We start from the raw sequence: 26,563 nt of genomic DNA, 5'->3' as shown, positions 1-26,563 counted from the left end.
ATACTAGGCCACAAAAAGTGCCTCAGCAAATTCAAAAAGATTGAAATTATACCAACCAACCTCTCAGATAAAAAAAGTATGAAACTAGAAATAAATGGTTCAAAGAAAATAAAAAGGCTCACAAACACATGGAGGCTTAACAACATGGTCATAAATAATTAGTGGATCAACGACCAAATTGAAACAGAGACCAAGCAATATATGGAGATAAATGAAAACAACAGCTCAACACCCCTTCTGTGCGATGCAGCAAAGGCAGGTCTAAGAGGACAGTATACAGCAATTTAGGCCTATTTAAAGAAGGAAGAAAAATCCCAAATTCACAATTATTGAAACTGGAAAAATCAAAAAAAATGATGCCAAAAGTCAGTAGGAGGAGGGACATAATAATGATCAGAGAAGAAATAAATAAAATTGAGAAGAATAAAAATATAGAAAAAATTAATGAAACTAAGAGTTGATTCTATGAGTAAATAAACAGAACGGATAAACACCCAGCCAGACTTACAGAGAAAAAAAGAGTATCTACAAACATAAAAAGAATCAGAAATGAGAAATGAAAAATCGAGACAGACACCACAGAAATACAAAGAGTTATTAGAGAATACTATGAAAAATTATATGCTAACAAACTGGATATCCTGGAAGAAATGGACACTTTCTAGAAAAATAGAACCTATCAAAACTGACCCAGGAAGAAAGAGAAAATCTGAACAGACCAATTACATTCAATAAAGTTGAATTGGTAATCAAAAAACTTCTCAAGAACAAAATCCCCGGACCAGATGGTTCTGAGAAGAGTCTCTTGTAGGCATCATGTAAATGGATATTCTTTCTTTATCCATCCTGACATTCTATGACTTTTGATTGGTACATTCAGTCCCTTTAAAATTAAGGCAATATTTTTATCATTAATCTACAACTACATGGGGAACATTATGTTTACTAGGCGCTCCCTTCACCAAGTCCCCACCCCCACAAAAACAATTTTAGTCACTGTCCATCACTGTAGTGAGATGCTGTAGAGTCACTACTTGTCTTCCCTGTATTTCACAGCCCTCCCCGTGTCTCCACCCACATTATACATGCTAATCATAATGCTCTCTTTCTTTACCCCCACTACTCTCTCCCTTCCCACCCATCCTCCCCCATCCCTTTCCCTTTGGTAACTGTTAGTCCATTCTTGCGTTCTGTGATTCTGCTGCTGTTTTGTTCCTTCAGTTTTTTCTTTGTTCTTATACTCCACATATGAGTGAAATCATTCGGTACTTGCCTTTCAATGCCTGGCTTATTTCACTGAGCATATTACCTTTAAGCTCCATCCATGTTGATGCAAATGATAGGATTTATTTTCTTCCTACGGCTGAATAATATTCCATTGTGTATGTGTGCCACATCTTCTTTATTCATTCATCCAGAGATGGACACTTAGGTTGCTTCCATTTAAGCACTCTTGTAAATAGTGCTGCAATAAACATAGGGGTGCATCTGTCTTTTTCAAACTGGGCTGCTATATTCTCAGGGTAAATTCCTAGAAGTGGAATTCTTGGGTCAAATGGTATTTCTTTTATTTTTTTTATTTTGTTATCATTAATCTACAATTACATGAAGAATATTAAGTTTACTAGGCTTCCCCATTCACCAAGTCCCCCCGACATACCCCTTCACAATCACTGTCCATCAGTGTAGTTAGATGTTGTAAAATCATTACTTGTCTTCTCTGTGTTGCACAGCCCACCCTGTGCACCCCCCCACTATATATGCTAATCGTAATGTCCCCTTTCTTTTTCCCCCACCCTTATCCCTCCCTTCCCAACCATCCTCCCCAGTCCCTTTCCCTTTGATAACTGTTAGTCCATTCTTGGGTTCTGTGATTCTGGTGCTGTTTTGTTCCTTCAGTTTTCCTTTGTTCTTATACTCCACATATGAGTGAAATCATTTGTTACTTGTCCTTCTCCACATGGCTTATTTCACTGAGCATAATACCCTCTAGCTCCATCCATGTTGTTGCAAATGGTAGGATCTGTTTTTTTCTTATGGCTGAGTAATATTCCATTGCATATATGTACCACATCTTCTTTATCAATTCATCTACTGATGGACATTTAGGTTGCTTCCATATCTTGGCTATTGTAAATAGTGCTGCGATAAACATAGGGCTGCATCTGTCTTTTTCAAACTGGAGTGCTGCATTCTTAGGGTAAATTCCTGGAAGTGGAATTCCTGGGTCAAATGGTATTTCTATTTTGAGCTTTCTGAGGAACCTCAATACTGCTTTCAACAATGGTAGAACTAATTTACATTCCCACCAGCAGCGTAGGAGGGTTGCCCTTTCTCCACAATCTCGCCAACATTTGTTGTTGTTTGACTTTTGGATGGTGGTGATCCTTACTGGTGTGAGGTGATATCTCATTGTAGTTTTAATTTGCATTTCTCTGATGACTAGCAATGTGGAGCATTTTCTCATGTGACTGTTGGCCATCTGAATTTCTTCTTTGGTCAAATGTCTGTTCGTCTCCTCTGCCCATTTTTCAATTGGATTATTTGCTTTTTGTTTATTGAGGTAGGTGAGCTATTTATATATTTTGGATGTCAACCCTTTATCGGATCTGTCATTTATGAATATATTCTCCCATACTGTAGGATACCTTTTTGTTCTATTAATGGTGTCCTTTGCTGTACAGAAGCTTTTTAGTTTGATATAGTTCCACTTGTTCATTTTTGCCTTTGTTTCCCTTGCCCAGGGAGATACGTTCATGAAGAAGTCACTCATGTTTATGTCCATGAGATTTTTGCCTATGTTTTTTCTAAGAGTTTTATGGTTCATGACTTACATTCAGGTCTTTCATCCATTTTGAATTTACTTTTGTGTATGGGGTAAGACAATGATCCAGTTTCATTCTGTTGCATGTAGCAGTCCAGTTTTGCCAATACCAGCTGTTGAAGAGGCTGTCATTTCCCCATTGTATATCCATGGCTCCTTTATCTTATATTAATTGACCATATATGTTTGGGTTAATGTCTAGAATCTCTATTCTATTCCACTGGTCTATGGGTCTGTTCTTGTGCCAGTATCAAATTGTCTTGATTACTGTGGCTTTGTAGTAGAGTTTGAAGTTGGAGAGTGAGATCCCTCCCACTTTATTTTTCCTCCTCAGGATTGCTTTGGCTATTTGGGGTTTTTGTGGTCCATATGCATTTTAGAACGATTTGTTCCAGTTCGCTGAGGAATGCTGTTGGTGTTTTGATAAGGATTGCATTGAATCTGTATATTTCTTTAGGCAGGATGGCCATTTTGACAATGTTAATTCTTCCTAGCCAACAGCATGGGATGAGTTTCCATTTGTTAGTGTCCTCATTAATTTCTTTTATTTATTTATTATTTAATTTAATTTAATTTAATTTTTTTATTTTGTTATCATTAATCTACAATTACATGAAGACCATAATGTTTGCTAGCCTCTCCCCTACCTCAAGTCCCCCCCGCAAATCCCATTACGGTCACTGTTGAAAAGTATAGTAAGATGATGTAGAATCACTACTTGTCTTCTCTGTGTTGCACAGTCCTCCCCTTTTCCCCACCCCCCACATTATACATGCTAATCATAGTACCCCTTTCTTCTTCCCCACCCTTATCCCTCCTTTCCCATGCATCCTCCTCAGTCCCTTTCCATTTGGTAACTGTTAGTCCATTCTTGGGTTCTGTGATTCTGCTGCTGTTTGGTTCCTTCAGTTTTTTAATCTTATACTCCACATATGAGTGAAATCATTTGTTACTTGTCCTTCTCCACGTGGCTTATTTCACTGAGCATAATACCCTCTAGCTCCATCCATGTTGTTGCAAATGGTAGCATTTGTTTTTTTATGGCTGAATAATATTCCATTCTGTATATGTACCACATCTTCTTTATCCATTCATCTACTGATGGACACTTAGGTTGCTTCCATTTCTTGGCTATTGTAAATAGTGCTGTGATAAACATAGGGGTTCATCTGTCTTTCTCAAACTGGAGTGCTGCATTCTTAGGGTAAATTCCTAGAAGTGGAATTTCTGAGTCAAATGGTAAGTCTATTTTGAGCATTTTGAGGAACCTCAATACTGCTTTCCACAATGGTTGAACTAATTTACAATCCCACCAGCAGTATAGGAGGGCTCCCCTTTCTGCAAAACCTCACCAACATTTGCTGTTGTTTGCCTTTTGGATGGTAGCCATCCTTACTGGTGTGAGGTGGTGTCTCATTGCAGTTTTAATTTGCATTTCTATGATAACTAGCAATGTGGAGCATCTTTTCATGTGTGTGTTGGCCATCTGAATTTCTTCTTTGAAGAACTGTCTGTTCAGCTCCTCTGCCCATTTTTTAATTGGATTATTTACTTTTTGTTTGATGAGGTGTGTGAGCTCTTTATATATTTTGGATGTCAAGCCTTTATCGGATCTGTCATTAAAGAATATATTCTCCCACTCTGTAGGGTACCTTTTTGTTCTACTGTTGGTGTTCTTTGCTATACAGAAGCTTTTCAGCTTGATATAGTCCCACTTGTTCATTTTTGCTTTTGTTTTCCTTGCCTGGGGAGATATGTTCATGAAGAACTCGCTAATGTTTATGTACAAGTGATTTTTGCCTAAGTTTTTTTCTAAAAGTTTTATGGTTTCATGACTGACATTCAGGTCTTTGATCCATTTTGAATTTACTTCTGTGTATGGGGTTAGACAGTGATCCAGTTTCATTCTCTTACAGGTAGCTGTCCAGACTTGCCAGCACCATCTGTTGAAGAGACTGTCATTTCCCCTTCTATGTCTATGGCTCCTTTATTGAATATTAATTGACCATATATGTTTGGGTTAATGTCTGGAGTCTCTATTCTGTTCCACTGGTCTATGGCTCTGTTCTTATGCCAGTACCAAATTGTCTTGATTACTATAGCTTTGTAGTAGAGCTTAAAGTTGGGGAGTGAGATCCTCCCACTTTATTCTTCTTTTTCAGGATTGCTTTGGCTATTCAGGGTCTTTGGTGTTTCATGAATTTTTGAATGATTTGTTCCAGTTCGTTGAAGAATATTGTTGGTAATTTGATAAGGATTGCCTCAAATCTGTATATTGCTTTGGGCAGAATGGCCATTTTGACGATATTAATTCTTTTTAGGCAGGAGCATAGAATGAGTTTTCATTTGTTAGTGTCCTCTTTAATTTCTCTTAAGAGTGTCTTGTAGTTTTCAGGGCATAGGTCCTTCACTTCTTTGGTTAGGTTTATTCCTAGGTGTTTTATTCTTTTTGATGCAATTGTGAATGGAGTTGTTTTCCTGATTTCTCTTTCTATTGATTCATTGTTAGTCTATAGGAAAGCCACAGATTTCTGTGTGTTAATTTTGTATCCTGCAACTTGGCAGATACAACTTTGCTGTATTCCGATATCAGTTGTAGTAGTTTTGGAGTGGATTCTTTAGGGTTTTTTATGTACAATATCATGTCATCTGCAAATAGTGACAGTTTTACTTCTTCTTAACCAACCTGGATTCCTTTTATTTCTTTGTTTTTTCTAATTGCTGTGGCTAGGGCCTCCAGTACTATGTTTAATAACAGTGGGGAGTGTGGGCATCCCTGTCTTGTTCCCAATCACAGAGGAAAAGCTTTCAGCTTTTCGCTCTTCAGTATGATGTTGGATGTGGGTTTATCATATATGGCCTTTATTATGTTGAGGTACTTGCCCTTTATACCCATTTTGTTGAGAGTTTTTATCATGAATGGATGTTGAATATTGTTGAATGCTTTTCAGCATCTGTGGAGATGTTCATGAGTTTTTGTCTTTCTTTTTGTTTATGTGGTGGATGATGCTGATGGATTTTTGAACGTTGTACCATCCTTGCATCCCTGGGATGAATCCCACTTCGTCATGGTGTATGATCCTTTCGATATATTTTTGAATTTGCTCTGCTAATATTTTATTGAGTATTTTTGCATCTATGTTCATCAGGGATATTGGTCTGTAATTTTCTTTTTTGATTGGGTCTTTGCCTGGTTTTGGCATTAGGGTGATATTCGCTTCATAGAATGAGTTTGGGAGTATTCCCTCCTCTTCTATTTTTTGGAAAACTTTAAGGAGAATGGCTGTTATGTCTTCTCTGTATGTCTGATAAAATTCCGAGGTAAATCCATCTGTCCCGTGGTTTTTTTCTTGAGTAGTATTTTGATTACCGCTTCAATTTCTTTGCTGGTAATTGGTTTGTTTAGATTTTGTCTTTCTTCCTTGGTCAGTCTTGGAAGGTTGTATTTTTCCAGGAAGTTGTCCATTTCTTCTAGGTTTTCCAGCTTCTTAGCATATAGGTTTTCATAGTATTCTCTAATAATTCTTTGTATTTCTGTGGGGTCTGTCGTGATTTTTCTATTCTCATTTCTGATTCTGTTTATGTGTGTTGATTCTCTTTTTCTCTGAACAAGTTTGGGTAGGGTCTTATCTATTTTGCTTATTTTCTCAAAGAACCAGCTCTTGGTTTCATTGACTTTTTCTATTGTTTTATACTGCTTTATTTTATTTATTTCTTCTCTGATCTTTACTATATTCCTCCTTCTGGTGACATTAGTCCTCATTTGTTCTTCTTTTTCCAAGTTTGGTAATTGTGTCTTTAGACTATTTATTTGAGATTGTTTTTCCTTCTTTAAATGTGCCTGGATTGCTATATACTTTCCTCTTAAAACTGCTTTGGCTGTTTCCCACAGAAACTGGGGCATTGTGTTGTTGTTGTCATTTGTTTCCATATATTGCTTGATCTCTATTTTGATTTGGTCATTGATCCATTGATTATTTAGGAGCATGTTGTTAAGCCTCCAGGTGTTTGTGAGCCTTTTTGCTTTCTTTGTACAATTTTTTTCTAGTCTTATACCTTTGTCATCTTAGAAGTTGTTTGGTAGAATTTCAATCTTTTTGACTTTACTGAGGCTCTTTTTGTGGCCCAGTATGTGGTCTATTCTGGAAAATGTTCCATGTGCACTTGAGAAGAATGTGTATCCTGTTGCTTTTTGGTGTAGAGTTCTATAGATGTCTATTAGGTCCATATATTCTAGTGTGTTCTTCAATCCCCCTGTGTCCTGACTTATTTTCTGTATGGTGGATATTTACTTTGCAGTGATTGTTGTGTTGACGTCTCTTAAAATGAATGCACTGTATTCCATTTCCTCCTTTAATTCTGTTAGTATTTGTTTCACATGTTAGTGCTCCTCTATTGGGTGCATATATATTTATAATGGTCATATCCTTTGGTTTGATTGACCACTTTATCATTATCTATTGTCCTTCTTTATCTCTTGTCACTTTCTTTGTTTTGAGGTCTATTTAGTCTGATACTAGTACTGCAACTCCTGCTTTTTCCTCACTCTTGTTTACATGAAATATCTTTTTCCATCCCTTGACTTTAAGTCTGTGCATGTCTCTGGGTTTGAGGTGAGTCTCTTGTAAGCAGCATATAGATGGGTCTTGCTTTTTTATCCATTCTGTTACTCTGTGTCTTTTGATTGGTGCATTCAGTCCATTTACATTTAGGGTGATTATTGAAAGATATTTACTTATTGCCATTGCAAGCTTTAGATTCATGGTTACCAAAGGTTCAAGGTTAGCTTCTTTACTATCTCACTGTCTAGCATAACTTTTTTATTGAGCTATTATAAACACAGTCTGATGATTCTTATTTCTCTCCCTTCTTATTCCTCCTTGTCCAGTCTTTATATGCTGGATGTTTTATTTTGTCCTCTTTTGTATTTCCTTTGACTGCTTTTGTGGGTAGTTGTTTTTATTTTTTTCCATTAATTAGTATTTGATCTGCTCTCTTTGCTGTGATTTTATTTTTTCTGGTGACATCTATTTGAACTAAGGAGTACTTCCATTTAGAACAGTCCCTTTAAAATATCCTGTAAATGTTGTTTGTGGGAGACAAATTCGCTCAACTTTTGCTTGTCTGGGAGTTGTTTAATCCATCCTTCAAATTTAAGTGATAATCTTGCCATGTAGAGTATTCTTGGTTCAAGGCCCTTCTGTTTCATTGCATTAAATATATCATGCCATTCTCTTCTGGCCTGTAAGGTTTCTGTTGAGAAGTCTGATGATAGCCTGATTGGTTTTCCTTTGTAGGTGACCTTTTTTCTCTCTCTGGCTGCCTTTACTACTCTGTCCTTATTCTTGATCTTTGCCATTTTAATTATTATGTGTCTTGGTGTTGTCCTCTTTGGGCCCCATCTCTTGGAAGTTCAGTGTGCCTCTGTAGAGTGAGCAACTATTTCCTCCCCCACTTTGTGGAAGTTCTCAGCAATTATTTCTTCAAAGACATTTTCTATTCCCTTTTTCTCTCTCTTCTTCCTCTGGTATCCCTATAATGCAGATATTGTTCCTTTTGTATTGGTCACACAGTTCTCTTAATATTGTTTCATTCCTGGAGATCCTTTCATCTCTCTCTGCATCAGCTTCTATGTATTCCTGTTCTCTGGTTTCTTTTCCATCAATGGCCTCTTGCATCTTATCCATTCTGATTATAAAACCTTCCAGAGTTTGTTTCACTTCTGTAATCTCCCTCCATACATCTATAAGCTCCCTCTGGATGTCTCTACTCTCCCTCCAGACTTCATCCCTTTGCTCTTGCATATTTCTCTGCAGCTCTGTCAGCATGTTTATGGTTTTTATTTTGAATTCTTTTTCAGGGAGACTGGATAGGTCTGCCTCTGCAGATCCTTCCTCAGGTGTTGTTTGAACTACCTTGGACTGGACTAAATTTTTTTGCCTTTTCATGGTAATAGCAGTGGCTGTAGGCAGGTTGCGGGTGTGTCAGCTGGGAGAAGAAAGTCCTTTCCTGCTTGCTGGATGCCTTGCCCTTCTCCGATGCCTGTGACGGTTTCCCACACTCCTGGAGCAGCCACCAGGTTAGTCCCCTAAGCTGCTGTGGGAGGGGTGTCCATCAGAGCAGCATGGAGCCCTTTGGGGAGTGGCAGGCACCCCAGGTGCACTCCTCCATGCTAGCAGCACCCCTGCCACGCAGCTGTGTGGCAGCAGCCCCCTTTTGGGCTGGCCTGGGCGACTGTGTGTTTGGTTGGGATTCCAGTCAGCTGCTGGGAGTGCACCTGCTCCCTTTGGCTCTGCTGCAGGTGCGCGCGGAGCTCTCCTGCATGGGGCCCTCCTGCACGGGCCTCTACCGGGCTCCTCTGGCTTCACTGCCACTGGTGCACACGAGCTGTGCCTGGGCTGTTTGTTCATGCCACTGTGGGCTCTCACAAGCCTCTCTTGGTCCCATCTGGCGCTGCTGGTGCATGGATCTGCTCCTGGTCCCTTCTGGCACTGCCATCCCCGGCACACATTGCCACTCTCCCACTACTGGGCCGGTGTGTCGGGGTCTGCGCCAGTTAGAGGAATAACTGGCAGGCTGCTTAGTGTCATGAGGGGCTTCAGAGCTGCACTGCCTCCCCAGGGTTGAGGGCGCCTAAGTTTCCTCGGGATTCCCAGCTGCTGGCTATGTGTGCTGTGACAACTTTATCCAGCTATGAGGTCCCTGACTCTTTAAGACTTGCAGAAAGACTCGCTTTTCTTTTGTCTCAGGGGTGCCAGTTGCGGGGACCTGCCCACAGGTTTTGCTTTTCCATTTCTCTAATATCCAGCACTCCGTGCACCTTGTTTCTGCGTTCCGGGTGTGGATTACTAGATCTGGTTCTTTAGCAGTCCTGGAATTTCACTCCCTCCCTGTTCTGACTCCTTTCTTCCCGCCGGATTTTGGGGTGGGGGAGCATTTGGATCCTGCCTGGCTGCGGCTTGTATCTTACCCCCTTCATGTGATTTTGAGTTCTCACAGATATAGATGTATCCTGGCTGTTGTACTGCATCCACTGGTGTCTCTTTTAGGAATAGTTGTGTTTATTGTATTTTCATAAATATATATGTTTTGTGGAGGAGATTTCCTCTGAACTACTTCATGCCGCCATCTTCCCATGATCCCTCCCCATTGTATATTCATGGCTCTTTCATCATATATTAATTGATTATATATGTATGGGTTTATTTCTTGGTTCTCTATTTTGGTCCATTGATCTAGGGGTCTGTGCCAAGAGCCATGCTACTCAAGCTGTGTAGCAAAGCTCAGGCTGGAGGAAGACCCCCAGAAATCAGGGGCCTTCACAGCTGGCTCCCTCTATTACCCACCTTGATTTTGTTATTTTCCATTATACTATTGGCTTTGTTTTTACTTGCATTGTTGCCAAAGACTAAGCTAACCTTTGCTAAGCAGCACGGAAAAGATGAGAACATAAATTTCCCAAACCTTTTCAGGACAGTGCTCCTAAAGAATAGAACACGCAGGGCCAAATGGCGATCTTAGCATAAAGTACTGAAACCTGCTGTTAGTTAGTCAAACATTGACAACCCCATTTCCACTGAGAACGCCCCCCTTGTTTACAATGCTAATGAAACTAGTGATGGAAAGTTTTATAGAAATAGAGTCATGAGAAAATATTGAATAGAATAACCCTGTTGACACTTAATTAATCATCTCATGTTTTCTTCCCTCTACTACTTCTATAGTTTGTTTTTCTTCTTTCCTAATCACAGCCCTTTACTAGAACTTGTGCCTCATACATGAAATTACCAAGTACCGTAATTTTCCAGGAAGTAAAGATACCTCAAAAACAAGTGCTGGGCATAGAATCCACAGAGCATAAATCTGCAAAGAAGTAAAAAACAAACCTTTTCAAAGAATATTACTTCTCTCTCACTTACCAGCTTTACATCTCCCTGTATGGCCCCGTAAGATGGCTGGTTAGCCAGAGATGGGTAAGATTCCTCAAGGGAGGAACAACCTAAGACAGGCACAGTTGCAGGGGGGCCATCAGGTGGGAAAAAGGGGGACAACAGAGGTGAGGCTTAGAACCTCACCCCTCCAGTTTTGAGAGAAATCTTCTACACCTGTGGCTGTTTTGTTACCTTTGTTCAGCTTGGATTAAGACCTGTAGGCACAAACCTGATCATCTACACCTGCCTTCTTACAGTTCTAACTCATGATTTCTATCTATATCTTGCATTTACATACTACATTAACATTTTATTAGATTCATATATAAAGTATAAAAATCAAATGAATAATCATACATTATATTTGATGTGATTGTTTATAGTTTAAGTTTTGTAGTTAAAACAGAAACAGTTTCTATGATATGAATGCTCTTGCATTGTTCACCATGTAAGAACTTGTTTAGTCCCTGCAGTAGTAGAGTCATGGAGACTTATGTAGCATATGTCAGGGAGATTTTAGTATCCACACAGAAGAAAGAGAAATGTAGATAAGAAGGGGAAATTTAGTTTGCTGCCTACTGTGCCCTATAATGGGGTATAAAGTGAAAATATGAGTTTATGGTTTTTAGATTGATTATAAATTTATTAAAGCCTCTAAGAACATTTTTGTTGGGAAGAATCCTAGCTAACTGTGGCACTAGGTGACCTGTATTTCACCCTGAGCTAATAGACTCCATAGTCGCTGCTACATACTGCACGCTCCTACGGTCACATGAACTAATTAGAAACTGCATTGCATAGAAACGTAAAACACAATAGAGTATATGTTGATAGGAAAAGTTCCGGTCAAGGAACAGAAAAACAATCACTTGTCTAATGCTTGACCAACCATGAATAGATTAGAAAGGAAAAGAAAGAAAAAAGCTTGCCTATACTTATTAACCAACTGCCTATACTAATTAATCATCAGAATAATAAAAAATAATCATATCCTTGTGCAAAATGGTATAAAGTTGTCATGGGCACTTTGTTGAGAGACCACCTCCATCTGACTCCGTGTCCTGTCTCTCCATGCACTGACTCTGTCTCATCCTTTTGGGCTTCACACCCCCCCCCCCCCCGCCACTGGAGCTGGACTCTAGCAGGTCTGTCCTTGTGCCAGCACCAAATTATTCAGATTACTGTACCAATCTTGTACAGCTTGAAGTCAGGAAGCATAATACCCTTGGCTTTGTTCCTCTTTCTCAAAATTGCTTTGGCAATTCAGGATCTTCTGTGGTTACATATGAATTCTAGGATTATTTTCTCTACTTCATTGAAAAATTCCATTGATATTTTGACAAGGATTGTATTGAATATGTAAAATGTTTTGGGCAGGATGGCCATTTTGACAATACTAATTATTCTTATCCATGGGTATGGGATGAATTTCCATTTATTTGTGTCTTTTTCAAATTCTGTCATGAGTGTCTTATAGTTTTCAGAGTACAGGTCTTTTACCTCCTTGGTTAGGATTATTCCTGGTATTTTATTCTTTTTGATTTGGAAATGGAATTCAACAGATTTCTGCATGTTGATTTTGTTTCCCTTGCCTAAGGATATGTGTGCATGAAAAAGTCACTCATGTTTATATTGAAGAGAATTTGCACATGTTTTCTTCTGAGTTTTATGGTTTCATGACTTATATTCAGGTATGTGATCCATTTCTAGTTTACTTTTGCATATGGAGTTAGTGATCCAGTTTCATTCTCTTACATGTAGCTTCCCAGTTTGGCCAACACCAGTTGTTGAAGAGGCTGTCTTTCCCCAATGTATATTCATGGCTCCTTTATTGTATGTTAATTGACCATATATGTGTGGGTTTATATCTGGGATCTCCATTCTGATCCATTTGGTACTGTTCTTGTGCCAGTACCAAATTGTTTTCATTACTGTGGCTTTGTAATAGAGCTTGAAGTTAGGGAGCATAATCCCCTCAGCTTTGTTCTTCCTTCTCAGGATTGCTTTGGCTATTCAGGGTCATTTGTGGTTACATATGAATTTTAGAACTATTTATTCTACTTCCTTGAAGAATGGTATTGATATTTAGATAAGGATTTCCTTGAATCTGTAGATTGTTTTGGGCAGGATGGCCATTTTGACAATATTAATTATTCTTATCCATGAGTATGGGATAGATTTCCATTTATTTGTGTCTTCTTCAAATTCTCTCACAAGTGTCTTGTCATTTTCAGAGTATAGGTCATTCACAATTTGGTTAGGTTTACTCCAAGATATTTTAATCTTTTTTATGTAATTGTAAATGGAGTTGTTTTCATGATTTCTCTTTCTGCTAGTTCATTGTTAGTATATGGGAATGCAACAGATTTATGTATATTGATTTTGTATCCTATGATCTCCATTTCTAGTTAAATAGCTTTTTGGTGGAGTCCTTAGGGTTTTCTGTACATAGTATCATGTCACCTGCAAAAAATAGTGACAGTTTTACTTGTTCCCTACCAATTTGTACCCATTTATCTATTTTTCTTGTGTGATTGCTGTGGCTAAGATTTCCAGTACTATGTTGAATAAAAGAGGTGAGAGTGGGTATCTTTATCTTGTTCCTGATTTCAGAGAAAAAAACTCTGCTTTTCACCATTGACTATGATGGTAACTGTGGTTTTGTCATATATGGATGGCCTTTATTATGTTGAGGTATGTTCCCTCTACACCCACTTTACTGAGAGTTTCTATCATAAATGGATGTCTAATTTTGTTAAATGCTTTTTCAGCCTCTATTGAGATGATCATATGGATTTTATACTTCCTTTTGTTAATGTAGTATATGACATTGACTGATTTATGAATATCATAGCATCCTTGAATCCCTGGAAAAAATATCACTTGGTTATAATGGATGAACTTTTTGATGTATTTTTTAGTTCAGTTTGCTAATGTTTTGCTGAGGATTTTTGCATATATGTTCATCAGAGTTGGTCTATAATTTTAATTTTTTGCAGTTTCTTTGGTTTTGGTTTTGGACTGATGGTAGCATAGAATGAGGTTGGAAGTATTCTCTACTCTTCTATTTTTTTTTTTTTTTTTGGTTTGTAAAGTATTTTATTGAGGTATAACATACAAGCAGGAAAACCACATAAATACACAGCTCAGCGAAATTTTTTTTTTTTTTTTGAGGGATATGTCTCAAGTGATTTTTTTTTTTTTTTTGAGAGGGCATCTCTCATATTTATTGATCAAATGGTTGTTAACAACAATAAAATTCAGTATAGGGGGGTCAACGCTCAATGTACAATCATTAATCCATCTCAAGCCTAATTCTCGTCAGTCTCCAATCTTCTGAAGCATAACGAACAAGTTCTTACATGGTGAACGAATTCTTACATAGTGAATAAATTCTTACATGGTGAACAGTACAAGGGCAGTCATCACAGAAACTTTCGGTTTTGATCATGCAATATGACCTATAAACAATCAGGTCAAATATGAATATTTGTTTGATTTTTGTACTTGATTTATATGTTGATCCCACATTTCTCCTATTATTATTATTATTTTTATTTTTAATAAAATGCTGAAGTGGTAGGTAGATGCAAGATAAAGGTAGAAAACATAGTTTAGTGCTGTAAGAAGGCAAATGTAGATGATCAGATGATCAGGTGTGTGCCTATGGACTAAGTATTAATCCAGGCTAGACAAGGGCAGCAAGACATCCACGGATGCAGAAGATTTCTCTCAAAGCAGGGGGGGTGAGGTTCTGAGCCTCACCTCTGTTGATCCCCAAATTCTCACCTGATGGCCCCCCTGCGACTGTGCCTGTCTTAGGTTGTTCCTCCCTTGAGGAATCTTACCCGTCTCTGGCTAACCAGTCATCTTCCGGGGCCATACAGGGAAATGTAAAGTTGGTAAGTGAGAGAGAAGCCATATTGTTTGCAAAGGTTAGCTTTTTACTTCTTTGCAGATTTATGCCCTGTGGCTTCTATGCCCAGCACTTGTCTTGAGGTATCTTTACCACCTGGAGGAATTATGATACTCGGTAAATTCGATCTGAGGCACGAATTCTATTTAAGGGTTGTAATTAGGAAGGAAGAAGAGAAGCTATAGATGTAGCATATGAAGGAAACTTGGGAGGATTGATTATTTCTTTGACATATCTTCTTGTATAGTACCTTAAGTATGTATAGGTTTTAAACTACTAACTAATTTGCACACACATATTAACATAATAGGAATACGGTGACATAAACAAAGCAAATCTATAATTACCATCCATCTCCAGTGAAGCCAAGAAAACCAGTTAGGCACCCTAGGCATTTGTGAAAATTTATCTATGATATGATGGATATTGTCCAACTGTACTTGAACCATCAGACAAATTAAAGCAGCCCATTTCTGGGATCTGTTCACATCCCATATGTTCTTTTAACCATAGATAGTCTATAGTCATGAGATTTTGGGGTGCTACAACTTGCACCCCTCCCAACTCCTGGTTGAGTTCCAACAGTACAGATCCGGTCAAATTCGTTGTCTCACTGTATGCACATGCCAGCCTAGACATCTCCCTCCTCATTCTTATGGCAAGTCCAGGAGACGGTGGGCTGGATGCAGCCACAACCGCAGCATCGTCCGGATCCCTGTGGAGGCTTTTTGATGATCATCCTCCGGCACAAGTCCTCCAGAGAGTGCTGATGCCGGAAGCTCCTCCTCCTATCGTATCTTAGTTCATTTTCTGGGTATCCAAGCTAGGCCTTGATCTTCTGCATAGAAACAAAGAGACCCTTTGCCCACACTTTGACATGCCCTCTATACCACTGTGCAGAACTCATTGGAGGTCAGCACACAGTAACTGCTTTTTTTTTTTTTTTTTTAATTAAGAGAAAGGAATATTATCAGAAAAGAGTACCTCCATAGCTGATCATCTGACACCCTTTAAGTGATCAACATTAAGGATATTTAAAGCATGCGTTGATCTTTGATTTACCAATAGTTTTATCCTGTTAAGGAGTAATCCCCCTTTTCTTTCTTTCTTTCTTTCTTTTTTTTTTTTTTAAATTTTTAATCTACACTTACATGAAGAATACTATGTTAACTATGCTCTCCCCTATATCAGGTCCCCCCTAACAACCACATTACGGTTACTGTCCATCAGCTTAGCAAAATGTTGTAGAGTCACTACTTGTCCTCTCTGTGTTGTGCAGCCCACCCTCCCCTTGTTCCCTCCCCCCCATGCATGCTAATCTTAATACCCCCCTTCTTCTTCCCCCCCCTTATCCCTCCCTGCCCACCCATCCTCCCAGTTCCTTTCCCTTTGGTACCTGTTAGTCCATTTTTGGGTTCTGTAATTCCACTGCTGTTTTGTTCCTTCAGTTTTTCCTTTGTTCCTATACTCCTCAGATGAGTGACATCATTTGGTATTTCTCTTTCTCCGCTTGGCTTATTTCACTGAGCATAATACTCTCCAGCTCCATCCATGTTGCTGCAAATGGTTGGATTTTTCCACTTCTTATGGCTGAGTAGTATTCCATTGTGTATATGTACCACATCTTCTTTATCCATTCATCTACCGTTGGACATTTATGTTGCTTCCAATTCTTGGCTATTGTAAATAGTGCTGCGATAAACATAGGAGTGCATCTGTCTTTCTCAAACTTGATTGCTGCGTTCTTAGGGTAAATTCCTAGGAGTGGAATTCCTGGGTCAAATGGTAGGTCTGTTTTGAGCATTTTGATGCACCTCCATACTGCTTTCCACAATGGTTGAACTAATTTACATTCCCACCAGCAGGGTAGGAGGGTTCCCCTTTCTCCACAGCCTCGCCAACATTTGTTGTTGTTTTTCTTTTGGATGGCAGCTATCCTTACTGGTGTGAGGTGATACCTCCTTGTAGTTTTAATTTGCATTTCTCTGATAATTAGCGATGTGGAGCATCTTTTCATGTGTCTCTTGGCCATCTGTATTTCTTTTTTGGAGAACTGTCTGTTCAGTTCCTCTGCCCATTTTTTAATTGGGTTATTTGTTTTTTGTTTGTTGAGGCTTGTGAGCTCTTTATATATTCTGGACGTCAAGCCTTTATCGGATCTGTCATTTTCAAATATATTCTCCCATACTGTAGGGTTCCTTTTTGTTCTATTGATGGTGTCTTTCGCTGTACATCTACTCTTCTATTTTTGATATACTTTAAGAAGGATGGGTATTAGCTCTTGTCTAAATATTTGGTAGAATTCAGTTGTGAACCCATGTGGTTCTGGAATTTTTTGGTTGGGAGTTTTTTTGATTACTAATTCAATTTCATTGCTGGTAACTTATCTGTTTAGATTTTCTGTTTCTTCCTGGCTCAGTCTTGGAAGGTTACATGTTTCTAGGAATTTGTCCACTTCTAGGTTGTACAATTTATTGGCATACAATTCTTCATATAAGTCTCTAATAGTTCTTTGTCTTTCTGTGGTTTCATTTGTACCTTCTTTTTCACTTTTGATTTTACTTTTGTCCTCTTTCCCTTTCTCTGGGTATGTATGAGTAGGGGTTTGTCTATTTTATTTATCTTCTCAAAGAACCAAATCTTGTTTTCATTATTTCCTCATTGTTTTATTATTCTCTCTTTTATTTATTTCTGCTCTGATCTTTATTATATCCCTCCCTCTAGTAGATTTTGGTTTCACTTGTTCTTCTTTCCCTAGTTTCTTCTTCGTCCAGCCGGTGAGCTGGGGTGGGGGAAGGGCTTGGGTCCCACTGGGCCACAGCTTTGGTACATTACCTTGTTCTGTGAGGTCTGCTCTTTTCTTCAGGTGTATGCAGTCTGGTGCAGTCCTCTTCCCTGTTGCTCTTTCAGGATTAGTTTTATTAATTATATTTTCATATTACATGCGGTTTTAGGAGGAAACCTCTGCCTCAACTCTCACGCCACCATCTTTAATCCTCTTTCCCTAGTTTCTTTTGTTGTGAGTTTAGAATGTTTATTTGGGATTGTTCTTATTTCTTGAATTAGTCCTGTATTGCTATGTTCTTCCTTTTAGAACTGCTTTTGCAGCATCCCACGTTTTGAGCTGTTGTATTTTTTTCCACTTGTCTTTACATGTTGCTTGATTTTCTGTTTGATTTTTTCATTGATCCATTGATTTTTTTAGAAGCCTGTTGTTTAGGCTTTTGGTTTTTTTCATGTTATTGATTTCTAGTTGCATTCCATTGTGATCTGAAAAGGTGTTTAACACAGTTTTAATCTTTTTCAATTTATTGAGTCTTTTTTGTGTCCCAATGTTTTCTATTCTTGAGAACCTTCCATGCATACTTCAGAAAAATATGTATTCTGCTTCTTTTTGCTGGATCATTCTGTATATACCTGCTAAGTTTATGTTGTTTCCTTTTTTATTTCCTGACTGGATTATCTCATTGATGGAATTCATTGATGAAAATCATCTGTTAAATTCCCTAATATGATTGTATTGCGATCTATATCCCCTTTAAGGTCTGTTAGCTTTTGTTTTATATATTTATGCACTCATGTTCAGTTCATAGATATTTACAATTGTTACATCCTTTTGTTGGTCTGATCCCTTTATCATTTGCAATGTCCCTCCTTTTCTGTCATGATTTTCTTTTTGTTGAAGCCTATTTTGAGATATATATATATAGTTACTCCTGCTTTTTTCTACCTTTTATCTGCATGAAATATCTTTTCCATCCCTTCACTTCAATTCATGTATGTGTTTAGGTCTGTAATAAGTCCCTTGTAGGCAGTATATAAATGGGTCTTGTTTCTTTATTCTGCCACCCTTTGTCTTTTGATTGGTGCATTTATTATATCTGTATTTAAAGTCATTATTGATAGGTATCTATTTAGTGCCACTTTATTATTTTCTTGTTTTTGTATTTCCTCTCTCTTCCTTTCTTATACTATTGTGATTTAAAGGTTTTCTTTGGTGTTATTCTTGGATTTATTTTTTTGTTTTTTGTGTTTGTATCTATTATGGGCTTTAGGTTTGTAGTTACCATAAAGTACTAGATAGTTTCCTAAATATAAGTTGATGGTAACTCTGTTTCAAATACAGTCTTAAATTGTACTTTTTTCTTCTTCATTCTCCAAACTTTATGTATAAGATGTCCTAATCTATTTCTTTTGTTATCCTTTGACTGATTTTGTGTATAGTTGATTTTACTACTTTTTATCTTCATACCAGCTTAATAATTCATTGTTCTACCACTATTTCTGTAAGCTTATTTTCAATGAAAAATTCCATTGATATTTTGACAAGGATTGCATTGAATATGTAAATTGCTTTGGGCAGGATGGCCATTTTGACAATACTAATTATTCTTATCCATGAGTATGGGATGTCATCAACTACTGGGAGTTATTAAAAATAAAATAGGCTATTTTAACAGTCACAAATGTTTGAGAAACAACCAAGAGCTAGGGAAGGGATTAATGATGAGATTCATTTCTTATATAGGGCCAACCCTTTAAGACTAGGAGAGGTGGTATCTGTTTTATCTAATGCATAGAAACCAAAACAAAGAGCAAAGCAAAATTAAGAAACAGAGAATATCTTACAAACAAAAGAAAGTTTAAAAAGTGGTAGTAGGTACATATCCATCAGTCATTACTTTAAATGTAAATGGACTCAAATTTCTAATCAAAAGACACACAGTAGCTGAATGGATTTTTTAAAAGATAAAAAATAATGTGAGACAAATGAAAATGTAAATACAAAGGATTTTAAAAATGAGTTTTAAAATGGATAAAAAATGGTCTTTTTAAAAATCCATTCAGCTACTCTGTGTCTTTTGATTACAACAGAATACAACATCCATCTGTGATGAAAACTCTGAACAATAAGTAATATAATAGCTCAGCAGGAGAATATAATAACTATAAATTATTCAAACAGTCTGTTTTATTTTTAATAACTCCCAGTAGTTGATGATATGTCAAGACCAGTCAGTGATCTAAAAGGGAGAATTTCCAACAGCACCTAGATGAAGGCTGATTAGAAGGTAGACCCTGAGGCAGCAGCTCTCAAAGAACACAAGTATATACAGTTCTATGAGACTGCAAACATAAGCACTACTGGCCACAAAAGCCAGGAGATCTGGATGTGTCTCCTGGGTGGACACATTGGAAGATATATTGCTTCCAAGCAATTCATTTCAGACTTAAGGACATACACAGACTGAAAGTGAAGGGATGGAAAAATATATTATATGCAAATAGAAATAAAAAAAGCTGTGCAAGCTATGTTTATATTAGGGGATATAGACTCTAAAACAAAGTGTAATAAGTACAAAGGAGGACATTATATATGATAAAGGGATCATTCCAGCAGAAGAATATAATAACTATAAATATACATGTACTCAACATAGTATCACCAAAATATATAAAGTAAATATTAATAGAACTAAAGGGAGAAATAGACAGCCATACAATAATAAAAAAGGACTTTAAAACTCCTTACATCAATGGATAGCTCATCCAGACAGAAAATCAACAAGGAAATATTGGCCTAAAATGACACCCTAGACTAGGTGGACTTAGATATATAGAATTATCCATCTTAAAGAAGCAGAATGCATGCTAACATTCAGAGAATACACATGGGACATTCTCCAGTATAAATCATACGCTAGGCTACAAACAGGTCTTAATAAATTCAAGAATATTGAAATCATATCAAACATCTTTTCCAACCACAGTGGTATGAAAATAGAAATAAATACTGCAAGAAAACTGGAAAATTCATAAATGTGTGGTAATAAACAACATGTTACTGAATAACCAATGGGCAACAAAGAAATCAAAAGATAAAAAATAATGTGAGACAAATGAAAATGTAAATACAGTGCACCAAAACTTATGGGATGCAGTCAAAGCAATTCTATGGGGGAAGTATTTGGTGATAAATGACATAAAGGAAAAAGAAAGAATCTCAAATAAACAACCTAATTTAACACTTGAAAAGACTGAGAAAGAACAAATGAAGCCCAAAGTTAGTAGAAGGAAGGAAATAGAAATCACAGCAAAAGTAAATTAAATAGAAGCTAAAAAGATAATAGAAAAGATCAATGAAATCAAGAACCGGTTTTTGGAAAATACAAACAAAATAGACAAGCTTTTATTATACCCACCAAAAAAGAAGAGGACTCAAATAAATAAAATCAAATGAAGCTGGAAGCATTATAGCTGACATCACAAAAATGCAAAGGATCATAAAAGACTATTATGAACAACTATTCACCAACCGAAGAAATGTTGACTCTTAGAAACATATTATCTTTCAAGACTAGATAATGAAGAAATAGAAACTGAATAGACTGATTATTAGTAAGATTAAATAAGTAATAAATAACTAACCAGGTAAAAAATGTTCAGGACCAGATGGCTTACTTCACTGGTGAATTCTATCAAACATCAAAGAAGAATTAATACCAATGATTCTCAAACTCTTCCAAAAAATAGAAGAGGAGCACTTACAAACTTATTTTACAAAGCTAGCATTACCTTGATGCCAAAAAGGAAAAAAAATTATATGTTTATCCTTGATGAACATAGATGCAAAAATCTCAGTAAATATTAAGAAACATCAACAATACATAAAAGGACCATATACCATGACCTGGTAAGATTAATTCCAGGGGTGTAAGGATGTTTCAACATATGCAAATATCAATGTGACACACAACATTAACAAATTGGGAGGATAAAAATCATACTGCTATATCAGTAGATGGAGAAAAAGCATTTGACAGAATACATCATCCATCTGTGATAAAAACTCTGAACAAAGTAGGTACAGAAGGAACATACCTCAATATAAAAGAGACCATGTAAGAAAAGCTCACAGCTCACATTAGACTCGAAGATGAAAAGCTGAATTTTTTTTCTCTAAACAAGAACAAGGCAGAGATGCCCAGTCTCTTCGTCTCTTCATTTTTATTCAACATAGTATTTAGAGTCCTAGTCAGAGTAATAATGTAAGGAAAAGAAATGAAATGCATCTATATTGTAAATGAAGAAGCAAAACTATCACTAATTGCAGAGGACATGATATTATATACAGAAACACTAAAGAGTCCACAAAAATACTGTTATAATTCACTGATTCAGTAAAGTTGCAGGATACAAAATCAATATACAGAAGTTGATTTGTTTCTATATACTTTTAACAAACTATCAGAAAGAGAAATTAAGAAAATAACCCCACTAACAATTGCACCAAAAAGAATAAAATACCTAAGGATAAATTTAACCAAGGAGGTGAAAGACCTATACAATGAAATCTATAAGACATCAAAGAAAGAAATATAAGAAGGCACGAATAAATGGAAAGTAACTTGCTCTTGGATCCGAGGAATTAGTATTGTTAAAATGTCAATACTACCCACAGCAGCCTACAGACACAATACAATCTCTATGAAAATGCCAATGGCATTTTTCCCAGAAATAGAACAACCAATCCTAAAATTTGTATGGAACCACCATAAAAGACCCCAAATATTCAAAACAGTCTTGAGAAAAAAGAAAGCCGGAGGCATCATGCTCACTGAATTTGAACTATATTACAAAACTACAGTAATCAAACAGTATGGTACTATTATAAAAACAGAAACATGGATCAGTGGAACATAATAGCCCAGAAATAGTCCTGCACATGTTTGGTCAATTAATTTATGACAAAGTAGACAAGAATATACAACGAGGAAAGGATAGTTTCTTTAATAAATGATCTTGGGAAAACTGGACAGCCACATATAAAAGATGAAATTGGACCACTTATACCTATACAAAAATTAAGGCAAAATGGATTAAGACTCAAACCATAAAACTATTAGAAGAAAACATAGGTGGTAAATTCCTTTGACATTTGTGTTGGTGATCTTTTTTTTTGATTTGATACCAAAAACAAAGGCAACAAAAGCAAAAATAAAGAAGTGGGACTGGAGAGGTGTACCAGGCAGGAGATGCTGCAGAGGAGCAACCTGGAGCAGCTCAGAGGCAGTGAAAAATGGTTCTTCAAATCTGCAATAAAAAATGGCATCTAATAAAACTACATTGCAAAAAATGGGGAAAAACAGAATGGAAAGAGTAAAAAAGTTGAAGAGGCAGAGCCTGAAGAATTTGTGGTGGATAAAGTACTAGACCAACGTGTAGTGAATGGGAAGGTAGAGTATTTCCTGAAGTGGAAGGGATTTACAGATGCTGACAATAATTGGGAACCTGAAGAAAATTTAGTTTGTCCAGAGTTAATTGAAGCATTTCTTAATTTTCAAAAAGCTGGTAAAGAAAAAGATAGTACAAAAAGAATATCTTCATCTGACAGTTAATCTGATGATAGCAAATGAAAGAAGAAAATAGATGATGCTGATAAACCAAGAGCTTTTGCCAGAGGCCGTGATCATGAAAGAATAATTGGTGTCACGGACAGCAGTGTAGAGCTAATGTTACTCATGAAATGGAGAGATTCAGATAAGGCAGACTTGGTGCTCGCAAAAGAGGCAACTATAAAGTGTCCTCAAATTGTAATTGCTTTTTTTCTTATGGTATCATTAATCTACAATTACATGAGGAACATTTTGTTTACTAGACACCCCCATCACCAAGTCCCCCCCACATACCCCATTACAGTCACAGTCCATCAGCATAGATGCAGTAGAATCACTACTTCTATTCCTGTGTTGTATAGCCCTCCCTGTGCCCCCCACACACATGATACAAGCAAATCATAATGCCCCATTTCTTTTTCCTCCCCCCTTATCCCTCCCTTCCTACCCATCCTCCCCAGTCCCTTTCCCTTTGGTAACTGTTAGTCCATTCTTGGGTTCTGTGAGTTTGCTGCCATTTTGCTCCTTCAGATTTTTCTTTGTTCTAATACTCCACAGATGAGTGAAATCATTTGATACTTGTCTTTCTCCACCTGGCTTATTTCACTGAGCATAATACGCTCTAGCTTCATCCATGTTGTTGCAAATGGTAGGATTTGTTTTCTTCTTCTGGCTAAATAATATTCCATTGTGTATATGTACCACAGCTTCTCTATCCATTCATCTACTGATGGACACTTAGGTTGCTTCCATTTCTTGGCTATTGTAAATGGTGCTGCAATAAACATAGGTGTGCATATGTCTTTTTCAAACTGGGCTGTTGCATTCTTAGGGAAAATTCCTAGGAGTGGAATTCCTGGGTCAAATGGTATTTTTATTTTGTGTTTTTTGAGGAAACTCCATACTGCTTTCCACAGTGGTTAAATTAATTTACATTCCCACCAGCAGTATGGGAGGGCTCCCCTTTCTCCACAACCTCGCCAACATTTGTTGTTTGTCTTTTGGATGGTGGCGATCCTTACTGGTGTGAGGTGGTATCTCACTGTGATTTTAATTTGCATTTCTCTGGTGACTAGTAATGTGGAGCAACTTCTCATGTGTCTGTTGGCCATCTGAATTTCTTCTTTGGAGAAGTGTCCCTTCAGATCCTGTGCCCATTTTTTAATTGGATTATTTGCTTTTTGTTTGCTGAGGTGTGTGAGCTCTATATATTTTGGATGTCAACCATTTAACGGATCTGACATTTATGAATATATTCTCCCATACTGTAAGATGCCTTCCTGTTCTATTGGTGGTATCCTTTGTTGTACAGAAGCTTTTCAGCTTGATATAGGCCCGCTTGTTTCTTTTTGCTTCTGTTTCCCTTGCCCAGGGAGATATGCTCATGAAGAATATGCACATGATTATGTCCAAGAGATTTTTGCCTATGTTTTTTCTAATAGTTTTATAGTTTCATGACTTACATTCAGGCCTTTGATCCATTTCAAATTTACTTTTGTGTGTGGGGTTAGACAATGATCCAGTTTCATTCTCTTACATGTAGCTGTCCAGGTTTGCCAGCACCAACTGTTGAAGAGGCTGTCATTTCCCCATTGCATGTCCATGGCTCCTTTACTGTATATTAATTGACTATATATGTTTGGGTTAATATTTGGAGTCTCTATTCAGTTCCACTGGTCTGTGGGTCTGTTCTTGTGCCAGTACAAATGGTACTGTGGCTTTGTAGTAGAGCTTGAAGTTTGGAAGTGAGATCCTCCTGACTTTATTCTTCTTTCTCAGGATTGCTTTAGCTATTCGGGGTTTTTGTGGTTCCATATGAATTTTAAGACTATTTGTTCCAGTTTGTTGAAGAATGCTGTTGGTATTTTGATAGGAATGGCTTTGAATCTGTAGATTGCTTTATGCAGGATGGCCATTTTGCAATATTAATTCATCCTAGCAAAGTGCATGGGAAGAGTTTCCATTTGTTAGTGTCCTCTTTAATTTCTCTTAAGAGTGTCTTGTAGTTTTCAGGGTATAGGGTTTTCACTTCTTTGTTAGGTTTATTCCTAGGTATTTTATTCTTTTTGATGCAATTGTGAATGGAATTGTTTTCCTGATTTCTTTTTCTGATAGTTCATTATTAGTGTATAGGAATGCAACAGTGTGTTAATTTTGTGTCTTGCAACTCTGCTGAATTCCGATATCAGTTCTAGTAGTTTTGGAATGAAGTCTTTAGGGTTTTTTATGTATAATATCATGTCATCTGCAAATAGTGATGGATTGATTTCTTCTTTACCAATATGGAAGCCTTGTATTACTTTGTTTTGTCTAATTGCTGTGGCTAGGAATTCTAGTACTATGTTAAATAACAGTGGGAAGAGTGGCCAGCCCTGTCTTGTTCTTGAGCTTAGAGGAAAAACTTTCAGCATCTCGCTGCTCAGTATGATGTTAGCTGTGGGTTTATCATATATGGCCTTTATTATGTGGAGGTACTTGCCCTCTATACCCATTTTTTTTGAGAGTTTTTATTATGAATGGATGTTGAACATTGTTGAATGCTTTTTCAGCATCTATGGAGATGATCATGTGGTTTTTGATTTATTTTGTTTATGTGGTGGATGATGTTGATGGATTTTCGAATGTTGAACCATTCTTGCATCCCTGGTATGAATCCCACTTGGTTATGGTTTATGAACTTTTGGATATATTTTTGAATTCGGTTTTCAAATATTTTGTTGAGTATTTTTGCATCTACATTCATCAGGGATATTACTCTGTAATTTTCTTTCTTGGTGGGGTCTTTGCCAGGTTTTGGTATTAGGGTGAAGTTGGCTTCATAGAACGAGTTTGAGAGTATTCCCTCCTCTTCTATTTTTTGGAAAACTTTAAGGAGAATGGGTATTATGTCTTCTCTGTATGCTTGATAAAATTCTGAGGTAAATCCATCTGGCCCGGGGGTTTTGTTCTTGGGTAATTTTTTGATTACCACTTCAATTTCTTTGCTCGTAATTGGTTTGTTTTATTTTTGTGTTTCTTCCTTGGTCAGTCTTAGAAAGTTGTATTTTTTTAGGAAATTATCCATTTCTTCTAGGTTTTCCAGCTTGTAAGCACATAGGTTTTCATAGTAGTCTCTAATATTTCTTTGTATTTCTGTGGGATCCCTCGTGATTTTTCCTTTCTCGTTTCTTATTCTGTTGATGTGTGTTGATCCTGTTTTTCTCTTAATAAGTCTGTCTAGAGGCTTATCTATTTTGTTTATTTTCTCAAAGAACCTGCTCTTGGTTTCATTGATTTTTTCTATTGTTTTATTCTTCTCAATCTTATTTATTTCTTCTCTGATCTTTTTTATGTCCCTTCTTCTGCTGACTTTAGGCCTAATTTGTTCTTCTTTTTCCAATTTCGATAATTGTGATGGTAGACTATTCCTTAGGGATTGTTCTTCCTTCTTTAAATATGACTGGATTGCTATATAATTTCATTTTAAGACTGCTTTAACTGCATCCCACAGAAGTTG

General features: G+C 37.0%; 1 protein-coding gene and 1 pseudogene across 1 annotated transcript in view; one reads left to right on the top strand and one right to left on the bottom strand.

Annotated features, from left to right (window-relative positions):
- The window catches only part of ZC3H12B (zinc finger CCCH-type containing 12B), a 252,665-nt gene that overhangs the window by 88,147 nt on the left and 137,955 nt on the right, over window positions 1-26,563 (bottom strand). The gene's annotated exons all lie outside the window — the stretch shown is intronic.
- On the top strand, window positions 22,778-23,155 carry LOC108396740 (chromobox protein homolog 3-like; annotated as a pseudogene).

Source organism: Manis javanica, chromosome X (genome assembly GCF_040802235.1).
Source record: "Manis javanica isolate MJ-LG chromosome X, MJ_LKY, whole genome shotgun sequence".
In the NCBI taxonomy this organism is placed as follows: domain Eukaryota; kingdom Metazoa; phylum Chordata; class Mammalia; order Pholidota; family Manidae; genus Manis; species Manis javanica.
Note: the sequence above shows the minus strand (reverse complement) of the source record. Positions and strands in the feature narration are given on the sequence as shown.